General features: G+C 41.2%; 1 protein-coding gene across 4 annotated transcripts in view; it reads left to right on the plus strand.

Annotated features, from left to right (window-relative positions):
* Window positions 1–25,158, plus strand: part of LOC134539021 (putative polypeptide N-acetylgalactosaminyltransferase 9) — a 356,313-nt gene that overhangs the window by 25,209 nt on the left and 305,946 nt on the right. For 2 of the 4 annotated variants that reach the window (XM_063380689.1, XM_063380688.1), the window contains exon 1: window positions 7,955–8,115. The exons of 1 other annotated variant lie outside the window; for it this stretch is intronic. The gene's annotated coding sequence lies outside the window, so the exon portion shown is untranslated. Of the gene's footprint in view, window positions 1–7,953; window positions 8,116–25,158 lie in introns of those variants that run through there. One more of the 4 variants, XM_063380693.1, reaches the window with a different exon arrangement.

Genomic DNA, 25,158 nt, shown 5'->3' on the forward strand with positions numbered 1-25,158 from the left:
TCATTCAGTGACAAGGATATGTTCAAAATTATAACAAACTAGCTGAAGTACCCGGCGTTGCCCAGGATAAACACATCATAATGTAAGGAACATCACTATCGAGTTTCAAGTCTGTAGAACATTAATTTAAAAATAGAAAATTTTTATTTCAAAGTCTCATTGATTGCACGATCTCGGTGCATCAAGGCTACGCATCAGCAAAACCGGGACGCCAATCTTCAGCTTCATTCTGTGGGAAGGCAGGTAACCCCTAGGCAAGACGTGACGGACGCACCAAACGATAGCGCGTTACGAATTCAAGGCAACGACATCTATTGACGAAGTTATAAACTAATCTGTTGTTAGTGCCTTTAGTTCGTCAGCAGCCGCTTGCTACACTAAGCGCACGGGTTTCACCACAGTGAAAATAGGAAGTTGCCAGACCTTACTATATGACCGTGTGGCGGTAATAGAGAAATGACACAAAGTCACTATTTGTGTGTCTATGACCTTCTTCCTATGATTTTCTACTACAAAACTGAATTTACACCTTTTCACTCCCTTTGGGGATGAAATTTCATAATTATATGTAGTATAGGATGTAACTATCTAGGCTATATGCAAAAAAAATAAATCAGGTTGCTCCTTTGCTGCGTGAAAGGACAAACGGACAAACACAATTTCGCATTTATAATATTAGAAGGTTAATAAAGATCAGGAAAGGATTTTCACGGCCATTTTCTGCATTTTTCTTGGCTTCTGGGTGTGGGCCGCGTCAAGGCAATTGTCTTGCGACTTTTCGGCAGCCATTGCAGCTGCCGTCATCAGGTGGTCTTAAGTCTACCTTTGGTCTACCTGACGACGGCAGCTGAAATGACTGCACCCAGGAGCCAGGAAAAGGCAGTATATTGGAAGGGACAGCCTCACCCGAGGACAGAGGTGTGCCGTGTCGGCGGGAGGGCGCATAGTCGGACTTACCTCGCGAGGACACTTCGTAATTCTTTTTTTGCATATAGATATTAACATAGACTACATATAATTATGAAATTTCATCCCCAAGGGAGTGAAAAGGTGTAAATTCAGTTTTGTAGTAGAAAATCATAGGAAGTAGGTCATAGACACACAAATTGTGCCTTTGTGTCATTTCTCTATTACCGCCACACGGTCATATAGTAAGGTCTGGCAACTTCCTATTTTCTCTGTGGTGAAACCCGTAAACGATTAGTGAAGGTCACGGCTGCTAGCGAACCAAAGGCGCTAATAACAGTTTAGTTTAGAACGTTTTGGATGAAAAAAAAAAGTCTGTTTTAAATGCCGGAAATCTCAATGCTAACTTCTCCAATGCTACCAATTAGAAAATCTAGTCAATGTGAGTGTTACATATACTGGAAAGTTATGTATGAATGGAAAAAAGAAATAAAACACCATTGATGTTTGTTCTTCTGAAATAATAAATTTGTAATTATTAAGGTGAGTAATTTTTTATAAAAGGGAAAATAATAATAATAAAAACAACTACATTTTGACAAGGTTTTCTGACATTGTGATCTAACAGTTCACCATTTAAACAAATGATTAGGTTAGGTTTATGTGTTACAAATCCTCGCGAGGATACTTCGCCGCGGACACGCGCCCCCTTCACCGCGTGGCCGGGAAGCCTACCATTCACGCCGAGTACTCGACATGCCCGAACATTACCGAGTACCTGCCTTCGGGTGACTTCGGGATTCTTTTGTTTAGATATGTGTAGCTAACCTATGTCCTAACCGATCATCCTAATTTTAAAGAACGTTAAATTGACCTATAACCTATCATAACCCGCCGTCCACACAACCTAACCCAACTGACCATTTTCATTTTCTATATCACAGATTTGTAACACATAAACCTAACCTAATCAATCATTTGTTTAAATGGTGAACTATTAGATCACAATGTCAGAAAAACCTTGTCAAAAAGTAGTTGTTTTTATTATTATCTTATTATTATCTTGACTTAAAAGAACAAGCAAACATAAATGACATCTATTTAGGTGATCAAATAGTCTCAATAACATACATACTATTTCAGTGATAGTTATCTGTAAGCGGACATATATTCCTAGAGAGCCAAAAATCTAAGTAAAGGTATTTCATACTAGTAATGTCTCGATTCAGGTAACCTTACGTCTAGTTCAGTTGTTTGGAGACACTTCAAACTCTGCAGCACTGGACATCTGGATAGCGGTAACCAGAGACAAGGAATTTACGTTGGATTATTGGTAAACTTTATGATCTCTAACGGTGCAATGATGTTCTTCAAGAGACGTCCGCAAACATGATAGGTAGTGATACGGACTTTTCGCGGATTCATTTGGTTGCAAGCTAGAATGCATGTCTATATACTCTAGAACTGTGTTAATGATTGGACCGCAGTTATTTGGACACACCCCTCTGTGACCGTGAACCAATGATGTAAGGCTTGCAGGGAAGTAAGTGAATCAGAACGTACCGATTATGAAAGAGCAAACATAATATTTAGAATTTTAGCCTGACGCCAAATGAATTCGCGAAAAGTCTGTACCTCTAATGATAGGTAGTAATGTCGCTGTACCAGCAAGTAGCAAACTGAGCCTGCCGTCTGGGTTAGAGGCTATACTTCCTACTGATGCTACAGGATATAAAAATTAAATTTTACAAAAACTGCGTTCAGGTAGTTCTTTGGAAAAAAAAATCATTATATTGTTCTCCTAGATTTAGGCCGCGGACCCTTGGTTCGATGCTCGGTTCTGGCATACGAGGTATACGACCACGAGGCTCGCAGTAGCTGTGATGACAGTATTACAGTTTGCGGCACACCGTGTCGCGATGTTGTCTCATCGAGCAAACAGTCTGAGCACACATTGTTCTCCTCTGCACGTCAGATAGCGGCAGCTAGTTACAGGGTTTTTTTTTGACGTGACAACGTCTAATAAATCGATGAACGCTGGCTACACGCACGAAAAAGTGTCCTGTAACGCACATTTCCCCGTTACGCTGTGTCCCGTTACGCTCATTGTACGCTTGCGCCGCATCTATCTCTCTTCCACTCGATTGGAACAACCATCGATTTGACTTTTTCGAGGCACATTATTAAACTTGAAACACTCCCATTCGTTTCCTACTTTTCCTATCATCGTCCTATCCTTAACAGAATAACACAGATTGGAAGAAGTTAAATAGCAAACATGTATAAAAGTTATAGTGTAAATAATATCTTCGTTAAAGTAATAAACATATTGGAATTAATGAGTGCAAATAAAAGCAAATTTATCAATTAAATTGTAGATTTCATTTCACTCCTTCTTTGTATCCATACAAAATAGTGATAATACAATAAAAATGACTCAATTTTATTCATAAAAGTATGCAATCATTACATCAATGTTTTGTTATGACGTTGTCACGTTAAACCATCATCCGTAAACCGACTTTACAGACAACCAATTTTTTTTTTTTCGTTTTTTAATTGACATATCGCTGGACCTTGTTGGTGGCGAATGCCAGGCGGGATCAGAACGTGTCTGCCTAGCCACAGGTCGCCTGCGTCACAGCTGGTCCTGATAGGCCAATCATCGGCGGCGCTAATTGCCGCAACAATACCCACGCTCGATTTGTTTTTTCCCCTCAGAAAATAATAAGTATTCTCTAACAGCAAGTCATGCTTCGTTTTGCAAGTATTTCTGATTTCATCCAGCTTTGAGGTCGTTGTCCGTTCCAAGCCGACACGTTTGTGAATACTGCTGTTAAAAAAAAGGGGGGGGGGGAGGTTTGTTTGTCTGTAAAGTCAGTTTACGGTCTATAATTTTACGTGATACGAACGTCATAAGAAAACATTGCTGCAAAATTACATTCTTTTTAATTTTCAAATATTATTTACAGTTTTTGCAAATTTAATTTAAAAAAATTGTTTTAATATAATCACGAACAATTAGTTAAAAAGCCCGCTTGAACCTGTTTGATATTATAGAAGATTTTTCTCGCACGGTGGTTGGCCGGTTCTTACACGCGGTACGTGGCAACTTTTCGTGCGCGCAGCCGGCGTTCATCGATTTATAAGACGTTATCACGTCAAAAAAACATTAGCGTGTTGTATTATTCTCAAATCAATTATGAGGCGTAAAATGATAGATCATGACTAGAGACCTGAAAAATTCTTGGATTCATTTCGTGACAGGCCATAATCCAAATACGTGTTCCCTTTGTTGCTTCAGCGATTGGGCCACAAGTTGTCTGAAGGGGGGGGGGGGGGGGAGCTGAATTGTTGCCCCTTGGAAGGGCAACCCTTCAGGATTTTTCTGACAGTAGTGTTATTGAAAGGTTGTCTGAATTTTTGCCCCTTGGATGGGCAGTCCTTCAGGATTTTTCTGACAGTGGTTAGGTTGGGTTAGATTAGGTTAGGTTAGGTTAGGTTAGGTTAGGTCACTTTACAAACTAACCACTGTCAAAAAAATCCTGAAGGGCTGGCTGCCCTTCCAAGGGGCAACAATTCAGACAACCTTTCAAAAACACCACTGTTAAAGATATCCTGATGGGCTGCCCTTCCAAGGGGCAACAATTCAGTCGCCCCGTCTGAAGGATTCTGGGCCAATGGAAAACTTTCAACAAAAGAAGTACCAAATTTCGAGCATCCCATTTAACAGGTGTCACGAGTCAGTAGCCAATGAGCAGGTGTAATTTGCCCGAGGGTATAGAGGATCATGGAGTCTATCCTGTAGGCCAGGGTTTCCCAACCGGTGGTACGTCTACCACTTGTCTTTATTCTCGGGTTGGTAGTCACTTCGGCTGAGGATTCGCCACCGCTTAAAACACGTAAACTATGAAAGCTACAGAGTTGAAGCGAATATATCATAGTTGAGACCTGTAAAATTCGCGATTTCAAATCCCTAAAGGATAGACTCCATGATCCTCTATGCACTCGTGCAAATTACATCTGCTGATTGGTTACCAACTCGTAACACCTGTTGACTGGAATGATCGTGATTCGCTAATTCTTCTGTTAAAGATTTTTCATTGGCCCAGAGTCCTTCAGATAAACTGTGGCCCAATCACTGAAGTAAAATAATGTCAAAATTATTTGGACTCTATCGTATCGCGAAATGAATCCGCGAATTTTACAGGTCTCTAATCATAGTAGAACAGACTTTGGTCGTAGTAGTTACGTATGATTCGCCCGGTTTACATTTGCAGTGATGACGTAATGAGTGTTGGTGGAGAGCATCGAACTGAAGTCAGTGAGAGCTGTGACTCGGAAAGAAATGGATTGATATGCGTGATTTGAAACTTTTAAGTTGCTCGTGAGTGAGCACTGAGTGATGCTGGTTGAGTGGAATATCTACAAAGTTACTAACTTTGGTTTTGGAGCCATTAATCGCAAAATGCCTAAGCGAAAGCATGTAATCTTGGAGAAGAGAAAGAAAACAAGCGAAAGCGCAGGTGAGTGTGTTAAATATGGAAGCAGGTGAGTATTGTATGTAATGGAAGCAGGTAAGTGTGGTATGTAATGGAAGCAGGTGAGTGTGGTATGTAATGGATGCAGGTAAGTATGGTATGTAATGGAAGCAGGTGAGTGTGGTATGTAATGGATGCAGGTAAGTATGGTATGTAATGGAAGCAGGTGAGTGTGGTATGTAATGGAAGCAGGTGAGTGTGGTATGTAATGGATGCAGGTAAGTATGGTATGTAATTGAAGCAGGTGAGTGTGGTATGTAATGGATGCAGGTAAGTATGGTATGTAATGGAAGCAGGTGAGTGTGGTATGTAATGGAAGCAGGCAAGTGTGGTATGTAATGGAAGCAGGTGAGTGTGTTAAATATGGAAGCAGGTGAGTATTGTATGTAATGGAAGCAGGTAAGTGTGTTAAATATGGAAGCAGGTGAGTATTGTATGTAATGGAAGCAGGTAAGTGTGGTATGTAATGGAAGCAGGTGAGTGTGGTATGTAATGGATGCAGGTAAGTATGGTATGTAATGGAAGCAGGTGAGTGTGGTATGTAATGGAAGCAGGCAAGTGTGGTATGTAATGGAAGCAGGTGAGTGTGTTAAATATGGAAGCAGGTGAGTATTGTATGTAATGGAAGCAGGTGAGTGTGTTAATTATGGAAGCAGGTGAGTATTGTATGTAATGGAAGCAGGTAAGTGTGTTAAATATGGAAGCAGGTGAGTATTGTATGTAATGGAAGCAGGTAAGTGTGGTATGTAATGGAAGCAGGTGAGTGTGGTATGTAATGGATGCAGGTAAGTATGGTATGTAATGGAAGCAGGTGAGTGTGGTATGTAATGGATGCAGGCAAGTGTGGTATGTAATGGAAGCAGGTGAGTGTGTTAAATATGGAAGCAGGTGAGTATTGTATGTAATGGAAGCAGGTGAGTGTGTTAAATATGGAAGCAGGTGAGTATTGTATGTAATGGAAGCAGGTAAGTGTGGTATGTAATGGAAGCAGGTGAGTGTGGTATGTAATGGATGCAGGTAAGTATGGTATGTAATGGAAGCAGGTGAGTGTGGTATGTAATGGAAGCAGGCAAGTGTGGTATGTAATGGAAGCAGGTGAGTGTGGTATGTAATGGAAGCAGGCAAGTGTGGTATGTAATGGAAGCAGGTGAGTGTGGTATGTAATGGAAGCAGGCAAGTGTGGTATGTAATGGAAGCAGGCAAGTGTGGTATGTAATGGAAGCAGGTGAGTGTGGTATGTAATGGAAGCAGGCAAGTGTGGTATGTAATGGAAGCAGGTGAGTGTGGTATGTAATGGAAGCAGGTGAGTGTGGTATGTAATGGAAGCAGGCAAGTGTGGTATGTAATGGAAGCAGGTGAGTGTGGTATGTAATGGAAGCAGGTGAGTGTGGTATGTAATGGAAGCAGGTGAGTGTGGTATGTAATGGAAGCAGGCAAGTATGGTATGTAATGGAAGCAGGTGAGTGTGGTATGTAATGGATGCAGGTGAGTGTGGTATGTAATGGATGCAGGTAAGTATGGTATGTAATGGAAGCAGGTGAGTGTGGTATGTAATGGAAGCAGGCAAGTGTGGTATGTAATGGATGCAGGTAAGTATGGTATGTAATGGAAGCAGGTGAGTGTGGTATGTAATGGAAGCAGGCAAGTGTGGTATGTAATGGAAGCAGGTGAGTGTGGTATGTAATGGAAGAAGGTAAGTGTGGTATGCAATGGAGCAGCCGAGGGAAGAGTCAGGGGCAACTCGAGGCTCGAAGCGACTGGAAGCAGCTCATTGCTCGGTGAAGCACGTGGCTGTGCTCTGATGCTGAGTCAGTGGAGCCGTGTCGCCATTCTCCCGGCCCGTTGAGTCAGACGTTCATCGCATTTATACGTTAAAAAATAAAGCAACATCAATTTTGGTTAAATTATATTATATATTTTTCATACAAAACATTTCCCGTTAAAGTGAGATGGAAATTCATCAAACAAACCCTTAGGTGGCTGTAGTACAAAATACAGCCTACCCAGGATTTTTTTTTCTCAGTCGAATTTATTCGTGAAAAATACCTGCTACTAGGAAAAACAAAATTGGGTGCGTGTACTTAGGTACGCGCGTGAGAAGTTATACTTCTTTGACATCATTAAAAAAATGTTTTTAATTGCATGCATATAATTCTCCATGGTAGCGTTATTCTCCATGGTAGCGTTAAACGTTTAACGCAATCTTGTTGGAAGTCGCATTAGAAGTAGGTATAACTTCAATAATAATTTTTATATATTTATTTGGAATATGACGATTGGAGTGATGCGTCTCCTTCATATTCCCGCCACCTCATGGGTTTTCGCCACTGAACCAGGGCTGTTCGACTCGAACCGCTGCGCTCCCAGACAGCTGCCGACGGCCACCGGAAACAAACGAAGGCACCGCCTGACCTCGGCGGCCTTGGTGTGGGGAGGGGTAGGAGGGGCGGCAGCGTGGGTTCCCCCTCCACCGGGGCAGCGCGCATGCGCACGGCTCGCCGTCTTCACTCGCCCGCCGCCCGGCAGATGTCGCCAGGCTAGCGTGGTGCGCGGTGGCTCCGTGCGGCGCGGTGCTTGTGTGGGAGTGTGCAGTCTGCAGTCTGCCAGACAGAGCGAGTGTTCTGCTACCAGTCACCCTGCGATCGTGCGAGGCTTGCTGCACCCCCAGGTACTACACACCTCACAGTCCGTATCAAGGCGTAGCGGCCTTGCTGCAGTGCACCCACTTCCTTCCTTTTGTTATTTTATTTCATCAAATATTGTTCCCACGTAACAACAGTAAGAAAACGCTTCTTATTGGCCGAATACGGGAAATCTTCTAATATGTAGATGCTTACTACAAACGCGTGGTTGTACCTAGTCTAATTACATTTACTTGTATTTTTCACTGTAGGCACGTATGATGTGTTGTGCTTGCGAATCCAACAATTTGAGCGTGTCTGTGCCTTTTGTTAATATAGGAATATAACCTGGACGTAACTCTTGTTTTCTTCACGTCACCTTTTCTTTCCACGTGTTTTGTTAGCCAGGTATGTAGTGTTATTCTGAACGAGCAGCTCAAATAATAATGAGGCGATGATGGTTTATTGACAAGTTCGCAGAAGTCGGCGGAAAAGGAAAACTTTGGCACGTGCAAACGAACTCTGGACTCCAGCATGCTACTCGGGATTGTTTTTGCAAAACAATCGTAGTCACATGCTCCACGTGTGCGTGATCTGGTCATTTTGCTTTTTGAATGGACGATAACATGCTTCCGTAACTCAAAAGTCAGGATAGAATAAGCCAAATCACACATGCTTTAAGCATAGCTAAAACTTACTTTTTTTTTTAGAATCTAGAGATCATGACTTTAGGTATAGTGTTACTACCGCGAAATACACCCAGGTATCTTGTAAGCATGATATGTACGATTTATGTGTTTCTTTGTTTTGGTTAGGTTTGTACAGTGAAGTGTGTGATTTGGGGTCAGAACGTTTGTCCCACTTTCATTCACTGTTCGCGGTAAACTGTTTGTCACATGCTTACTCAGATCTAGGTGAAGAACACTTTTTTTTTCCCCATGCGTGGCTAGCAGTCTAGGGCCACATCTTGATTTATGAGCCTTTCATACCTGGCTCATGACCAATTTTGCGTATTTCGTCCAACTGTTAAGTACTCAGTACTCTTAGTAGTAGATCATACGTATAACACACTAAACAATAGATTATGCATGTCGGACTTCTAGTTTTTACGTAAACTCAGTGGCGTCACTAAGCATGTATGGCTTCTCAGGCTTAACTAGGAACCGGCCACGATTTTGAAGTTTTTCAATCCTACGTTTGATATCGTCAGATATCAACTTGAATATGAACAACTTACGCTTATAGTCCGTTAAATATACGTTACACATACTGAGATGTCTAGCTAAATACACCAGCGATGCTGGATACAACACAGCGTCACTTTTATCGTCCAAAATTTACTCAGGCCATTTTATAAGCGTTTTACTTAGTCACTGTTCAATTAACCTTAACCTTAAAAACACTAACGCGGTGATGTTATCAAAATTAAATTCAACAATGTAAAAATACAAAATTTAATAAACCAAAAAGAGTTATGACAATCACAAATTTAAAATGATTAATTAGAGACCCGTGAATTTCGCGGATTCAATGACCTCCAGGATAGACTCCAATATCCTCTACACACTCGGGCAAATGCCAACTGTTCATTGGCTGTTGACTTGTGAGTCGACTCGACTGGGTGGCCTGTGATTCGACACTTCTATGAGTGAGGGTCTCTAATTGGACCTCAGTCCTCCAGATTAACAGAGAACCAATGACAGAAGCAGCACTAAGGTATAATTATTTGAATTTGACCATAACACGAAATGAATCCGCGAAATTCACGGGTCTCTAATAATTATTTTTGGCATGCTAAAATTATATACAAAATGTCTAATTAAAAGCTTATGCCAAACGTAAACATAGCTATTGTGCATGGACTAAAAATGCATATTGCAAAACAAACATGTACCAATTCAATGTTTATGTTATAAGTTGTGGACCAACACACTTATTATTAAAATGTTAAGTAGTGTCTGTTATGCCCTATTTTCGGATGTCTGTGCGTCCACCCCGCACAATAGGCATTTTCTCAAAGTTTTTAAAAACCCGTTCTCCGCCCAATCTGTATTGTTATTAAAAAATTTTTGCCACTCAATCAAATAACCCTACTGTTGGTAAATTTCAAAATAAAATAAAATAACTTTTAGTAGGGGAAAATATTCTGAAGACTTAGGCGGCAAAAAAAAAAAATAATCAAGTAGATTTGACTATTCACATTGTAAAAAATTACTTTTCTAACTTAGCAAGTTATTTGAAAATATAGCTAATTAAACCAAATAACTGAGTCCTTGTTATTTCATGTAGTCTGTAAACATATAAAGTTCACATCTCTGCAGGTGTGTTTTAGTATCATTCATCAGGTTCTACTTTCACTTCTATCTTCTTTGGTCGAGGTCCGTCAACATGGGGTGGGATTAATTTATGATTTATTTACCGGTCACAAAAGAAAGATTTCAGCTGTCATGGAATGTTAGATACGGGTATTGTTCTCTATAGGAATACACACAGGTGCATAAAGTTCGGTTATAGACAAGGGAGTGTGATGCTAAAAGGCGAAGGAAATACAGCTTTAGCGCCATATTGAAAATACACTCTTTTTCATACGAAAGCACTGAGTGGATTTTAATGACAGCCATAATGTGTAGAGAAGTTTTCCAACAGTTTCCTAACAACGGTACGGTTTGTTTCGATTCTTTTTGGGTCACCCGGCGTTGCGTTTTTTTTTAACCGCGCAAAGTTTTTTTTTCATAATCGTTACCAATTTACGCCCGAATCAGGTAGTATTAAAATTATTCTTCTTAAACTTAATAATTTATATTAGGTAATTAAAATATACACAGTGTAATTGTCACAGTAGTACAGAGTACTGAAACTGTGCGGATTAAGTTTGTTTACGTTTTGCATTACCGTCGCCTAGCGACAACAACGTCATAAGTGCTGTATTTACAGTTTGTTTACAAACTGTGTTTTGTTTTTAAACCGTATTTAATGACTTTTGAGAGACGTTGACTCTATAAATTTTATTTAACTTGTTATTTTATGAACATTTTCGGTCGTTAGTTTCAGTTTCTTGTTTGAATTCTCGGCCGGCGCTTCGTGATTGGCTGAGGCTTGCCGGCGCCGAGGATGATGGGTAATGGAAGGTTCTCCACCGCTTGGTCCGGTGAGCCTGCCCGTCAGGAAGTGGTGGCAGGGATAGTTTGAAGTGTAATTCGCGTGTGCGGGCGCGATCGCGGTATTGTTGGACCGCGACACTCGCGCCGACATTTTGTGGTAAAAATCGTAGCGAAATTCTACCGCAAACGCGTACAGTGAACTCTTCTGAAACTGGTCCAGAGACGGCACCAGGTAGGTCATGTTGGAAAGGTCCGTTGTCGCAAATAGTAGTATAGTATGGTATAGTAGTTTTATTGTCCAAGTCGACTACAAAAATATACAATTATATTTTACATGTAGTATAGGACTCGTCAAGAATATTAAACATTATGATTACACATTTAAGTACAATCATATACACATAAACAAAAATATTAGTAAAAAACAAATAATCTACATCATATAATAATACCTAATAATACATTTTTAGCATAGTTTTGCTTCCATAAAATCATTAATAGAATAAAAACTGAATTCCAACAGCAAATCTTTCAATTTTTTTTTTTAATGCACAAAGTTGGTTTTCTAGTTCCTAGTGACGCCAACGCATTTTAGGCCATATTGCACTGCAGTAACAGTTCTTTATTGCTCATTACACGGCCAGTAATGCAAGTTATTAAATTTAATTTTTATTTCGTGCCCTGTGGCTTTATTATTAATGATATCAACATATATACATATGCAGACAAACTTGAACACCCAAGGCCAGTAGTCCAGATTGTACTGTTTTGTGTACCGATTTTGAACTAGTCTGAAACTTTCATATACCCGACATATTTAGTTATTCGAAAACTGAGAGATTTAAAGTGAAACACAAACGTTTGGTAGTTAACTGTGGCATTTATTTTCCAACATAATTTTTGTTATCATTGTGCTCTCCACCCACGATTACAGAGGCACCGTGTAGTTGTTTTACTATCCACAATTTATTGTATTTTCAATTTTACACATATTATTATTATGTTTTTAGATTGATGAAAAGAGGTTCGTTAAAGACACACATATACCACCTTTTCACTGCTGCATATATATACATATATATACATATATATACTCATACATATAAAAAAACACAATATTCTTCACTACATTCTAAACTAACTATGTTGTGGAGTAATTATGCCATCACTAATAAATATGAGTTTTGTAAGAATCCAACAATGAATGCATAATCAATGAATGAAGACTCATTATTAGGAGATAAGATTGAAACTATTTAAAATAAGACGAGATTTTAAAATAACAAGTAAACGTAATTATACATTTACAAATGTTTACAATCGTCAAACTACCGCATGTAATTTGAAGTGACTAGATGCACTCACATATTGTTAACAAAGTGTAAAAAAAAAAATGGGAAGTAAATTATTATTATTATTATTGTAAACTAAAAAAAAAAAACTGTTAGAATTGTTTATGAATGCACCAAGTTGTGTTCGCGATTCAGGTACTATTTTCGAAAGCCGGCCTTTTTTGCAAAGCGAGCAGGCCTGATCGCTGAAAGCAGCCGTTTGCGGGAGAAGTCAACTGCGTTTGACGTGAACCAATCCGAGCTCGCGTTATCTCGCCCGCCTCTCTCGTTACTGGCGCAAGTCACGTGACACCCCCGGCTCGTGCGCGCGGCCGCTGTGACCGTGGGACTGTCTGGAGGTGGGAGCCTTCATTTCACAGACGAGAGAGCCACGGCCCGAAGTTCCCCCAAGTTCACGCTCGCTTTTTTTTTCTTCCCCGTTCTATCTCATTGTATTAACCGGCGTGGCATTAAATATTGCGGACGATTAGGATAGGTTAGATACATTATAAATAGGTACTTTAAAACATTGCGGATGGTTGGTTAAATTAGGTAGGTATAGCTACATTAAAAATACTGTAAAATCATTTTATTGTTGCTTAGCAAATAACTTTTTAATGTGTAGCTATCCAGGGCTAGGAAACCGTTTACATGATTTCACAGAATCTTTAATGTAGCCATCCTAACCAAATCAACCGTCCACAATGTTTTTAAAGTATTTATAATGTAGCTAAACCTAACCTATCATGAGTTGTCCAAAATAAACATTCACGGACACACGGCACAAACGAAAAATATGGCGGCGTACAAATAAAATACCGTTGCCTTGTTTATGGTCTTTCCTTTTAATCAACACCGCCATATTTATTTACAATGAACAATAAAATAAAAAAAACAACCGAAGATGCACGATCGGGCGCTTGGCTCTCTCGTCTGTGAAAAGAAGGCTACCCATCTGGCTGCCTCATAGCCGCTGCTTCGCGCTCTGACGTACAATATATAAATCACCCTTTGTTCAGCCCGGGCAACGCCGGGTACTGCAGCTATAAAACAAACTCATGCTGGTCACTCACAGTCACCAAAAATATTCCCTGATTTTTCCCTGATTTCCCTGATTAAAAATTCAAAATTTCCCTGATATTTACAATTACAAAAAAAAAACATACTTTTAATGAAATAATATAATATTATGGAAAGAGATTGCTCACATTTTAGCACCCTGCTGTATTTTATTCATTATATACATACGGAAGTTCGTTAAATAACATAATACATTTTAAATATGTCACTTTACATTATAGCGTCCCTTTCAACGACCTGCAGTCTGTGTTTTGTTTTATGTCACGTGACACGGGCGGCGGATGAACTCGCTCGCTCGGTCGCAGACGAGAATAAAAAAGAAATTACGGGCGAGATGAAAACGCGAGCGCCTCAAACGCAGTTTCAAATCCTGCGAGAATCGTTTATACCAAGCTTCAACCATGTGGTAAGCCCCCAACTCCCAGATCTGACAAAGCTGTTCATCCATTCATTTAACGCCTTCTGATTTTTTCATCTGACACTTAACGTGTGGTTCTGTGTATAAATCAAGTTCTTCGTGACATTGCATGTTTTGCCATTCCTAACTGTGTATTTACACAAACCTGAAAAAAAAAAAACTTTTTTTTTATAAACATTGATGGATAAGGCTGGTAGAATTTTTTTTTTAGAAAAATGCGTGTATTCCTCTCAACGAAACAGTTAAGATTTTCTAAACCAGAAACATGTTTTAAATTAGGGTGCGAGAAATTTTTATCGTTGCACGACAGTCTCGCGTGTGGTGGAATAGCGGCTTTTATTTTTTCGCGAGAACGTTTCGGTATTTGCTGTTGTGTTGGAACTATTGAAGCTTTGTCGCGATCAGATGAGTTTCTCTCGGGAACACCAATCACAGCCGCTCTGTGCGGACACAACGTACTATCTGATCTACTGTTGTACTTGCAGCGGCGCTACGAACGTCTACAGTCCGGATGGCGTGTTGTCTGTAAGGACCACCCGTCAAGACATTATATGGGGTTCTGGGTCTAATGATGGAATACGTAAATGCCTACCAAGGTCCAAACTAAAAAAAAAAAAAACACATTTATGAAAAAAAATTCCAAATGTTTGTAGTTATATGAATAGAGACCAGAAAAATTCGCGGATTCATTTCGTGATAGACTAGAATCCAAAATCGTTTGCCTCTTTACTGCATCGGTGATTGGGCCACAGTTTATCTGAACGACACTTGGCCAATGAAAAACCTTTTAACAAAAGAAGTATCGAATCACTAGCGTCACAGTTAACAGGTTACACGAGTCAGTAGCCAATGAGCAGACGTTATTTTCCCGCCTGCATAGAGGATCATGGAGTCTATCGTACAGGTAATTGAAATCGCGAATTTTTCCGGTCTCTACATATGAATAAGGGCAACTGGTAACGCAAAATGAGACGCGAAATTTAGTGACGTGAGGGAATACACTCGCAACATCTCGGGAGAGGTGACGGAGCAAAGCCGGTCATCACCACGTCACCCTACACTGTAAATGTTTTTTTTTTTTTTGTAAATGGAACAGAAATATTCACGTAAAATTACAATTTATTTGTAAATGAGTACATTCACATTACAACAACTGTTTCACAACAAACTAGTGTTCGCAATAATACTGGGTCCGGGAATTTATGCTCTATTGTTTTTTCCCGCCGTACCTCCAATAGTTAACGTTATTTGTAAACCGTTCTCTGAATAGCATTCCAGTATTAACTGAGCACATAATAAGCATATTAAAACAAAAAAAAAGTTTAAATATTCGATTATCTTTTCCATGATTTAATAAAAATAAACTTTAATGAAACAACAGTTAAAATTAAAAAAAAAATGCGCCAAGAAATACTCATTTCCGTAAGAAATACTCATTTTTATTTGGAACCGTGTATTTATCTATGCAAAAAATAACCACAGTCATGTGCTGTGCACGATTACAATATACTAGCTGCCCGACACGGCTTCGCACGGTTGTATTAATTTGGGGGGGGGGGGGGAAATTGAGACCAAATCTCTTGTTTACAGTTATAATAAATGAAATAAAATGAAAATTCATTAATTTTGACAAAAACTTAATACAATGCTTTGTAATGTACCGAAGAAAAAACGAATAGCAGCGATGGTTTCCCGACTCTCGAGCACGCAACGTTGTCATGGAGACGAAGTACCCACTGCTTCCCGGGCTTAAACACCAATCAACATTGATAATCAGTTTATTATTAATTATAAATTATTAAGACCATTAATCGAAATTAAAACTATCCTATCTCTCAAGTTGGAAAAAATTACACATAGATGCTAATTTTTAGAGACCTGAAAAATTCGCGGATTCATTTCGTGATAGTCTAGAATCAAAAACGTTTGACTTTTTACTGCATCAGTGATTGGGCCACAGTTTATCGGAATGACACTTAGCCAATGAAAAACCTTCAACAAAAGATGCATAGAATCATTGGCGTCCCAGTTAACAGGGTGTCACGAGTCAGTAGCCAATGAGCAGATGTAATTTTCCCGCGTGCATACGGGTTCATGGAGTCCATCCTACAGGTCATCGAAATCGCGAATTTTTCCGGTCTCTACTAATTTTCATCGAAATCGGTTGACTTGGTGAAGAGTTCACTGGAAACAAACATCAGGACACTGGATTTTATATACATATATAAGATTTCTTGTAGTATAACAAACAATTTCTTGGCAACTGGTTCCCGAAGGAATCTTTTGTAAAATGTTTCCTCCCCCCCCCCCCCCCCTTCCCGTGTAGAGCGAGTCCTGGCTTAGGCGCACCGTACCTGTGTAGGAAAACATTTGTGTTGGTGAACTGCAGAGCAATGTTACACACCCTTTATTTTATAGATGATGGGTAGGGACACTATTATTGGCGAATAAATATGAATGCCTATTAGACTGCAACAAGTCATACACACACCAAGCGGTTTCTTCCTTGTGATTGGCGGATGTCTGCCTGCAAGAGAAGTCGTTGCCTTGGCGGACCGTCTGCGAGAGGTCGTTCGTTGCCTTGTTTGACCCGAGCCACTCAGGACGTGTTTACTTTCCGCACTGACTCGCTGTGATCGGTGTTGTAACAATCGATACTGACCTGAAATGAAACTCACCCGATCACGAGACAACAGACGATGCTAGAGTGTCTTTAACTTTCAGCTAGTCTCGTGAAAAACGCATGCCCCTAATGATGGGTGTTGATGGTCCCACATGATTACATGCGCTTTGTTATTCAAAAACTTTACGAGAATGTCTCCGGTGGATTTAAATTATGCCTACTTGCTGGATCTTGTTCTTTATTTTCCGACATTCTACAATATTGCAATAGAAGGATACCGCTAGCCCGCCAGGAAGCGACTGACGAAGACGCGCGTGATTCCCATTGACGCGGCGGGACTACTTGCGCGCGGCCGTGCGCTACCAGATCCCAGGAAATAACGCACGCGCTACTGGCATGCGTCACTTGGCGCTACTGCTCGCGCTCGACGCATTCCTCAGATCGAACAAAACAGTTGAATCGTGTGGGACCACATATAGATAGAGACCGGAAAAATTCGCGAATTCATTTCGCGGTTTGCTAAAATACAAATAGTTACACCTCAGTGCTGCCTCTGCTATTGGCTCACAACTCACCTGGATGTCTCTGGGCCAGTGAGAAACTTCCGACCAAGGCTTTATACGAATCACAGGCTGCTACGTTGGGACGTCTCACAAGCCAATGAGTGGGTGAAATTTGACCGTGTGTACGTAGAACTATGGAGTTCATCCTACAGGTCATTGAACCCGCGAATTTTTCCTGTCCCTACCTATAGAGGTATGTTACTGGTCCCCAATGCGCAGCGCATGCGCCGGATTCAGGGGGGGTGGGGGGTGTGGTGCTGTGTCGCGGCAGCGGGGGCGAAGAAGACATCTGACCTTCACAGCGGAGGCGGCAGCTCTGTCGCTGCATTTTCCGTTTCCTGTCCCCCCCCCCTCCCCTTGTGCCGGCGGCTTACTTCCTGTTCCCCGGCGCAGTGCGGCGGACTGGCTCCACTGGCTAGTGTAGCGCTTCCTTCGTCAGCAGGGACGGGTGGCGGACATTATGTCACTAGAGACCGGAAAAAATCGCTGATTCATTTAGTGATAGACTAGAATCCAAAAACGTTTGCCTTTTTACTGCATCAGTGATTGGGTCGCAGTTTATCTGAATGATACTCGGACAATGGAAAACCTTCAACAAAAGAAGTATCGAATCACTAGCGTCACAGTTAACAGCTGTCACGAGTCAGTAGCCAATGAGTAAATGTAATTTTCCCGCGTGCATAGAGGATCATAGAGTCTATCCTAGAGGTCATTGAAATCACGAATTCTTCCCGTCTCTACTCATCGGTAGAGACCTGAAAAATTCGCGGGTTCATTTCGTGTTTTGTTAAAATTCAAATAATTATAGCTTAGTGCTGCTTCTGCCATTGGTTCACAGTTAATCTGGAGGACTGAGGGGCCAATTAGAGACCCTCACTCATAGAAGTGTCGAATCACAGGCCACCCAGTCGAGACGACTCAAGTCAGCAGCCAATGAACAGTTTGTTTTTGCCCGAGTGTGCAGAGGATATTGGAGTCTATCCTGAAACTCATCAGACTGCAAAACTTCGTGCTCTTGCATTTGGTCTGGAACCCGGGACTCAATTGGGTTCAGGCTATAAAATCCATATCAAACCGTGTTGTGATTCTCTGTGGACTGAAAAATTCGGGGATTGTGATTGGGGCCACAGTTTACCTGAAGGACTCTGGGCCAATGAAAAACCTTCAACAAAAGACGTATTGAATCGCGAAAATCCAGCTAACAGGTGTCTCGAGTCAGTAAGTCAACGACCAGGTGTAATTTTCCCCCGTGCATATAGAGGAGCTTGGAGTCTATCCTGTAGGTAATCTAAACGTGAATTTTTTTCCGGTCTCTGCACGTGGTGTGTGACGTAGCTCTGGTTGCGATGAGTAACGTCCGAAATGCGTGTGTTCACGCTTGGACGGAGGTTGCGGCAGACACCGTCACAAAGTCATCGACAGCTTGGAATAGGGACATGCATATTTCGCGAAAAGATTCCGAGACAAGCTGAAAGTCAAAACAACGTAGCACCGTCCGTGTTCCGTGATTGGGTGGGTTTCTTTCAGGTAACTTACATGTCGACTGTTACAACACCGATCACATGAAGTCAGTGCGGAATCAAACGCGTCCTGAGTGGCTCGGGTAAAACAAGGCGACGACTTCTCTCGCAAACGGCCGCCAATCACAAGGAAGGAAAACCGTTGGTGCGGGTTATACCTTTTTCAGTCATAGGCGTGCCCAGACATTTCCATTAGGGGGGGGGGGGGCTGCTAAATTTTTATCAGAAGCTGAATTTAGAATGTTAAATAGCCTAAATAAATTCACTCATTGCCGTGTTTATATTTTTGCGCAGTATCAACAAGATATGTTTACTAGTTAATATTTATATCCGTATAATATTAACAATCTTGAAAATATGTTTTTTTTCCATTGACAATTTTAAAAGGGTACTTACACATTTTCCCCCCCTCGAATTTTCCAATAGCTTGGTCCAGATCTACCTTGATGAAATGAACTTCTTTTTAGTGAATGCAAACACGGCAATTCAGACAACAGGAACTTAAACAAACCTCTTAAAAAAATTTTTTTTTTTGCTTGGTCATTTTAAGGGACCTTGTGTTTTAAATAAACTAAGGCGGCTGTATTTCCAGTACGATAAAATGTTTAAAAATATTGTTAATTAGCACGCTGCAACACTGAAAAACAGTTTGAGTGTCACAGTGCCAGGAATATACGAATATTAACGAACGTATTAAAGAAAATGCCGATCTGAGTGATTACATTAGGGGGGGGGGATGGCCCACCTGCCCCCCCCCCCTCTGTAGGCACGCCTATGGTTGCAGTGTGGTAGACGTTCAGGGGTTTTTTTTCTCGCGAAAAATGCCTGCCCCTAGCAGTGGCGGATACAGAAAAATCTCAAGGGGGGGGGGGCAGGTCTACCCCTTCCACACACTCCCTTGTTACGTCACCTTGGTTGCTTGGATGCAGCCAGAGATCTTTTTCCAAGCTCTGTCCGTTTCATTTACGTCTCGCCTGAATATTTGCTATTGTTGGTGCATAATTGTGTGCTATATGTAGTTAAAATGGCCAATTGTGCAGCATACAAACGTCAAAATCACTACAGAAAAACTAAAGATTCTAGTCACATGCAAAGCTTAATAAAACTTTATTCAAACTGTTTCCAAGACATGAAGTCGTTAAAGGTAAGTGTATGAATGTGTATTGTATAACATCGGCGGCCGGGCGCGCGCCCTCCCCTTGCCAAGAACCATGCTTGGTGCTGGGCTGCCCTTGGTCAAGGGGGAGGGGGGGGGGAGCGCGCACCCCCTGCGCCCCCTCTATAAATCCGCCACTGGCCGCTAGCTTGGAGGTTCCTTGCTCGACCTCCGTGGCTCGCCTGCGCCTCGCTCTGTCCCAGGACGAGCGCACGGTGGCCGGGGGGCGTGTTAGCGCGGGGCGGGTAACGGGACCGCGAGTCAGGTTATGTAAACCAGCCGCCTGCAGCCTCGCGGGGTCCGCGCGAGGCGCAGGCCACTGACCCAGCGCCCGTCGACGAGACACTCTGCCGCGCCGCGCCGCTCCACAGGGGCCGCGCACATCCCGCGCAGATGATCCCTAGAGTCCCGGGAATAATTCGCGATTTCAATGACCTGTAGGTAGGGACCGGAAAAATTCGCGGGTTCAATGACCTGCAGGATGAACTCCATAGTTCTACGTACACTCGGTCAAATGTCACCCACTCATTGGCTGCTGTCTTGTGGAGACGTCCCAACGTAGCAGCCTGAAAGCTTTCGTCGGGCGTTTCTCATTGGCCCAGAATCATCCAGGTGAGTTGTGAGCCAATAGCAGAGGCAGCACTGAGGTATAACTATTTGTATATCAGCCTATCGCGAAATGAATTCGGGAATTTTTTCGGTCTCTACCTGTAGGATATACTCCATGATCAGAGACCTGCAAAATTCGCGGATTCATTCGGCGATAGGCTAGAATTAAAACACACAAACCTCTAAGATGATTTTGCTATTGGCTTACTGTTCATCTGGACGAATCTCAACCAGTTAGTTATAAAAAAGTGACGGGAAAAATTCGCGGGTTCGATGACCTCCATGCTAGACTCCACGATCCTGTGCACACTCGGGCAAACGTCGCCTGTTCATTGGCTGCTGACTTGTGAGGCGTCTCAATTGGGGAGACTCGTGATTCGATACTGCTTTGACTGAGGGTCTATAATTGGCCCACAGTCCTCCAGGTTAACAGCGAACAAATGGCATAAGTTTGCATAAAAAATACAATTATTTGCATTCTAGCATATAGCGAAATGAATCCGCGAATTTTTCCTGTCTCTAGTTATAAAACCTTCAACCAAAAGAGGATCGAATCACAGACAAACCAGCTGAGACGACTTACAAGTCGGCAGCCAATGAACTTGCGTTATTTGACCGAATGTACAGGGGTATGTGCAGTCCATCCTGAAGGCCATCGAAACCGCGAATTTTGCAAGTCTCTATCCATGATCCTCTATGCACGCGGGAAAATTACATCTCCTCATTGGTAGGGGCATGCTTTGCATATTTCGCGAAAAGATCCCGAGACTAGCTGAAAGTTAAAAAAAACTGTATCATCGTCTGTGTCTAGTGATCGGGTGAGTTTCTTTCTTTCAGGTCAATATCGATTGTTACGACACCAGTCACAGTGAGTCAGTGCGGAAGCAAACACGTCCTGAGTGGCCCGGGTCAAACAAGGCAACGACTTCCCTCGCAGACGTCCGCCAATCACAAGGTAGAAACCTCTTGTGCGGGTATAACTTGTTGCATTCTAATAGGCGTTCAGACGTATTCGCGAAAAATGCCTGCCCTTACTAATTATTTATTATATTTCTTGTTACTACTGCAACAAAAATTCAAAAGATCAATAGACACAAAAATACCAGAGTTATCCGCAGTTTTTAGATTTATCTCTTCACAGTAAGTTACTACTATCGTTAGAAATGCTGATTCAACGACAAAAATTTGGGGTGAAGTTTGTTTACAAAATACTGTACTACTTTGTGGTATTCTAATTGGCAGAAATATATATATATTTTTTACATGGCGCATTTATAGAGACCTGCAAAATTCGCGGTTTCGATGGCCTTTAGGATAGACTGCACATTCCGCTGTACGCTCGGGCAAATAACGCAAGTTCATTGGCTGCTGACTTGTAAGTCGTCTCAGCTGGTTTGCCTGTGATTCGATCCTTCTTTGGTTGAGGGTTTATAATTGGTTGAGATTTGTCCAGATGAACAGTAAGCCGATAGCAAAATCATCTAAAAGGTATATTTATTTGAATTTTAGCCTATCGCTGAAAGAATCTGCGAATTTTTCCGGTCTCCACTGATGCTGTAAAAAGGCAACGTATTTTGATTCTAGCATATCGCGAAATGAATTCGTGAATTTTTCCGGTCTCTATTCATAAAGCACTAAAATATTTTCACGATTCATATTTATGAGATTTCAAGGGAAAACCTATTTAATAATTGAAGGGAAATTTTACTGGGGAATTTTTTCCTACAAGTTTCGTTCCCGTTATTCGACGGGGAACTTTTGTAACGTATTTATTTCTGCTTGGCGGGCCTTTTAAACTGAAACAGAGTGTAAAAAAAAATTATGCGAAACCTGCGAAGCCTGTTTGAAACACAAAGGGGGAGCTCGCGGCGCACACGCTTGCCAACTGCGCGGGGAAAGGCACAGACTTCCCGACGCTGTGGCTCCCTTTGTGGCCGGCAGCGCCTGGCGCTCCTGCGAGGAACAAGTGTCTTAATGCGGCCAGTTCGTTACTCTGCCGTCTGGGATTTCAACCCCCTCCACCTCCCCGTTTGAAACACCTGCTAACATCACCTCATGTAATTCCCCCCCCCCTCTTTTTTGTATTTTTATTTTATTTTTAAATCTGCCTGAGGCTGCCGCTGGTCACGTACATGCAAAGGCCACTTCCTGAACGGCCTGCTGGCATCGCGCATAGAGGGCGTGATTGAGTTTGTTTGTTTGTTTGTCTCCATCAAGTACTGCCGGACAGAATCCAACAATTATTCCACCGTTACAAAGCTACATTACTCCAGATGGACACGCGCCACGTTTCATTAATTAATAAAAAAAATATGGTTATGTTATAATATATAGAAATACTAGTTAGTTGTATGTAAGGCGCCTAAGCCGCCCATTGGAGGAAAAAAAATGATAATAACAAACACTTTCATTTAATGTACACGAAATATTAATGGATGATTTGATTTTGACGTGATAACGTCTTATAAATCGATGAACGCCGGCTGCACGTACGAAAAAGCATGACTTATTTTGTCACGTTGCTCAGGTTTTGGCAGGCTTTTCAAAAGCATCAGTTTCATGAATTTTATTTATGATTTCAATTTCATCGTTTTAAATTAACACTTAATTAAAATTAATTTGATTAAAGTTTATTTCTAAAAAAAATTGCCCATAATTATTTTTAAACAAATAATTCACGTTAAACTTGCAAAAATTGAAAAAATCATATAATGGATGAATTTAATTAAGTGTATTGATTCGTACTTAATTACACGTATTTTCATCTAGCTCAACGCCAATTTTAAAAAAAATCACAAGTTATCCAATTTTAATTAACAATGTATCAATACGTACTTTTTCATCAATGTTTTCTTATGAGTTACGACGTTATCACGTAAAATTATCGTCCGTAAACCGACTTTACAGACAACCCCCCCCCCCTTTTTTTTAAATATTGTGCAAATAAAAATAATTAACAGAAAAATTGGTTTTTAATAGAGAACCTCGTGAAAAACTACATTGCGTGTTAATTGTTTCTTATCATTCAATAATTAGAGACCGGAAAAATTCGCGGATTCATTTCGCGATAGGCTAGAATCCAAAAACGTTTGCCTTTTTACTGCATCAGTGATTGGGCCACAGTTTAACTGAATGACACTCGGCCAGTGAAAAACCTTCAACAAAAGAAGTATCGAATCACTAGCGTCCCAGTTAACAGGTGTCACGAGTCAGTAGCCAATGAGCAGCTGTAATTTTCCCGCGTGCATATAGGATCACGGAGTATATCCTACAGGTCATTGAAATCGCGAATTTTTCCGGTCTCTAGCAATAATCTATCTACCTGGCTGTGATTTCGATTCAGTATACGCAAGGATGGCGACCGTATTGGCAGTGCCATTCGTGTGATGCTGCTCAGTTGAATAGAGTTTGCAACAACATTAGCATGTTGCAATTCAAATGCGCATTTAACATCTATTCGCGATCAATTTAGCCCTACCGTTAGCGCTGGAAAAATTTTACACAAGCGGTTGGTAGATCCATTTTTGCAAGTGGAGGCCAACAACTTGAATTATATCTAGAGACCGGAAAAATTCGCGATTTCAATGACCTGTAGGATATACTCCGTGATCCTATATGCACGCGGGAAAATTACAGCTGCTCATTGGCTACTGACTCGTGACACCTGTTAACTGGGACGCTAGTGATTCGATACTTCTTTTGTTGAAGGTTTTTCACTGGCCGAGTGTCATTCAGTTAAACTGTGGCCCAATCACTGATGCAGTAAAAAGGCAAACGTTTTTGGATTCTAGCCTATCGCGAAATGAATCCGCGAATTTTTCCGGTCTCTAATTATATCAAACAAGATATACGCCTAAACGTGGCTAACTAAGCCACCTCTTGCTACTTTATCACAGAGGAATGCTGAAACTATCGGTCTCGTCAAAAAAAAAATGACGCATGTTATCTTTGCGCCACATACTCCGCAGCAATGCAACACTGTAATCGCACGAAAACAGAATTAATACATCGTTTAAGTCAGTTAGTGATACAGTGATGAGCGTGTGTATCCTACCTATATGTATATATACAAACATACATAAAACTTAAACCGGATAGCCACGGCTCGCTACTTTATCACAGAGGAATGCTGAAACTATTGGCCTCGTCAAAATATGACACGCATGTTATCTTTGCGCCACATACTCGGCATCAATGCAACACTGTAATCGCACGAAAACAGAATTAATACATCGTTTAAGTCAGTTAGTGAGTCAGTGATGAGCGTGTATGTATACATACATACATAAAACTAAAATCGGATAAAAACGACGATACTGACTGCATTCGTGACTTACGCTGACTGATCCGTTACAGATATAACAATAACCGAAGTCAAAATGTATTGGCGAAAAATTAATATCATCACGAAATTACCTTACTTAATCACATGTTAGAATCCTCTGTCGGCAGTGCAATGATCTGGAATACTTTCATACTGTCATTAAGAGTAGGAGAAGCTGCAAGGTTTTAAGAAACATTTTTGACACGAAAAGGGTTCGCACAAATCATTTTTCCGTTTCCACTCTCTGATCTCTTGTTGATGTCGCGTGGTCGGTTTAATGATTGTAGCAGGATTATCCCTTAGACTAGAGGTTATCTCGGTGAAGACATATAAACACACACCTTTCACCAAAGTAGGAGTTGTAG

Source organism: Bacillus rossius, chromosome 14, assembly GCF_032445375.1.
Source record: "Bacillus rossius redtenbacheri isolate Brsri chromosome 14, Brsri_v3, whole genome shotgun sequence".
In the NCBI taxonomy this organism is placed as follows: Eukaryota; Metazoa; Arthropoda; class Insecta; order Phasmatodea; family Bacillidae; genus Bacillus; species Bacillus rossius.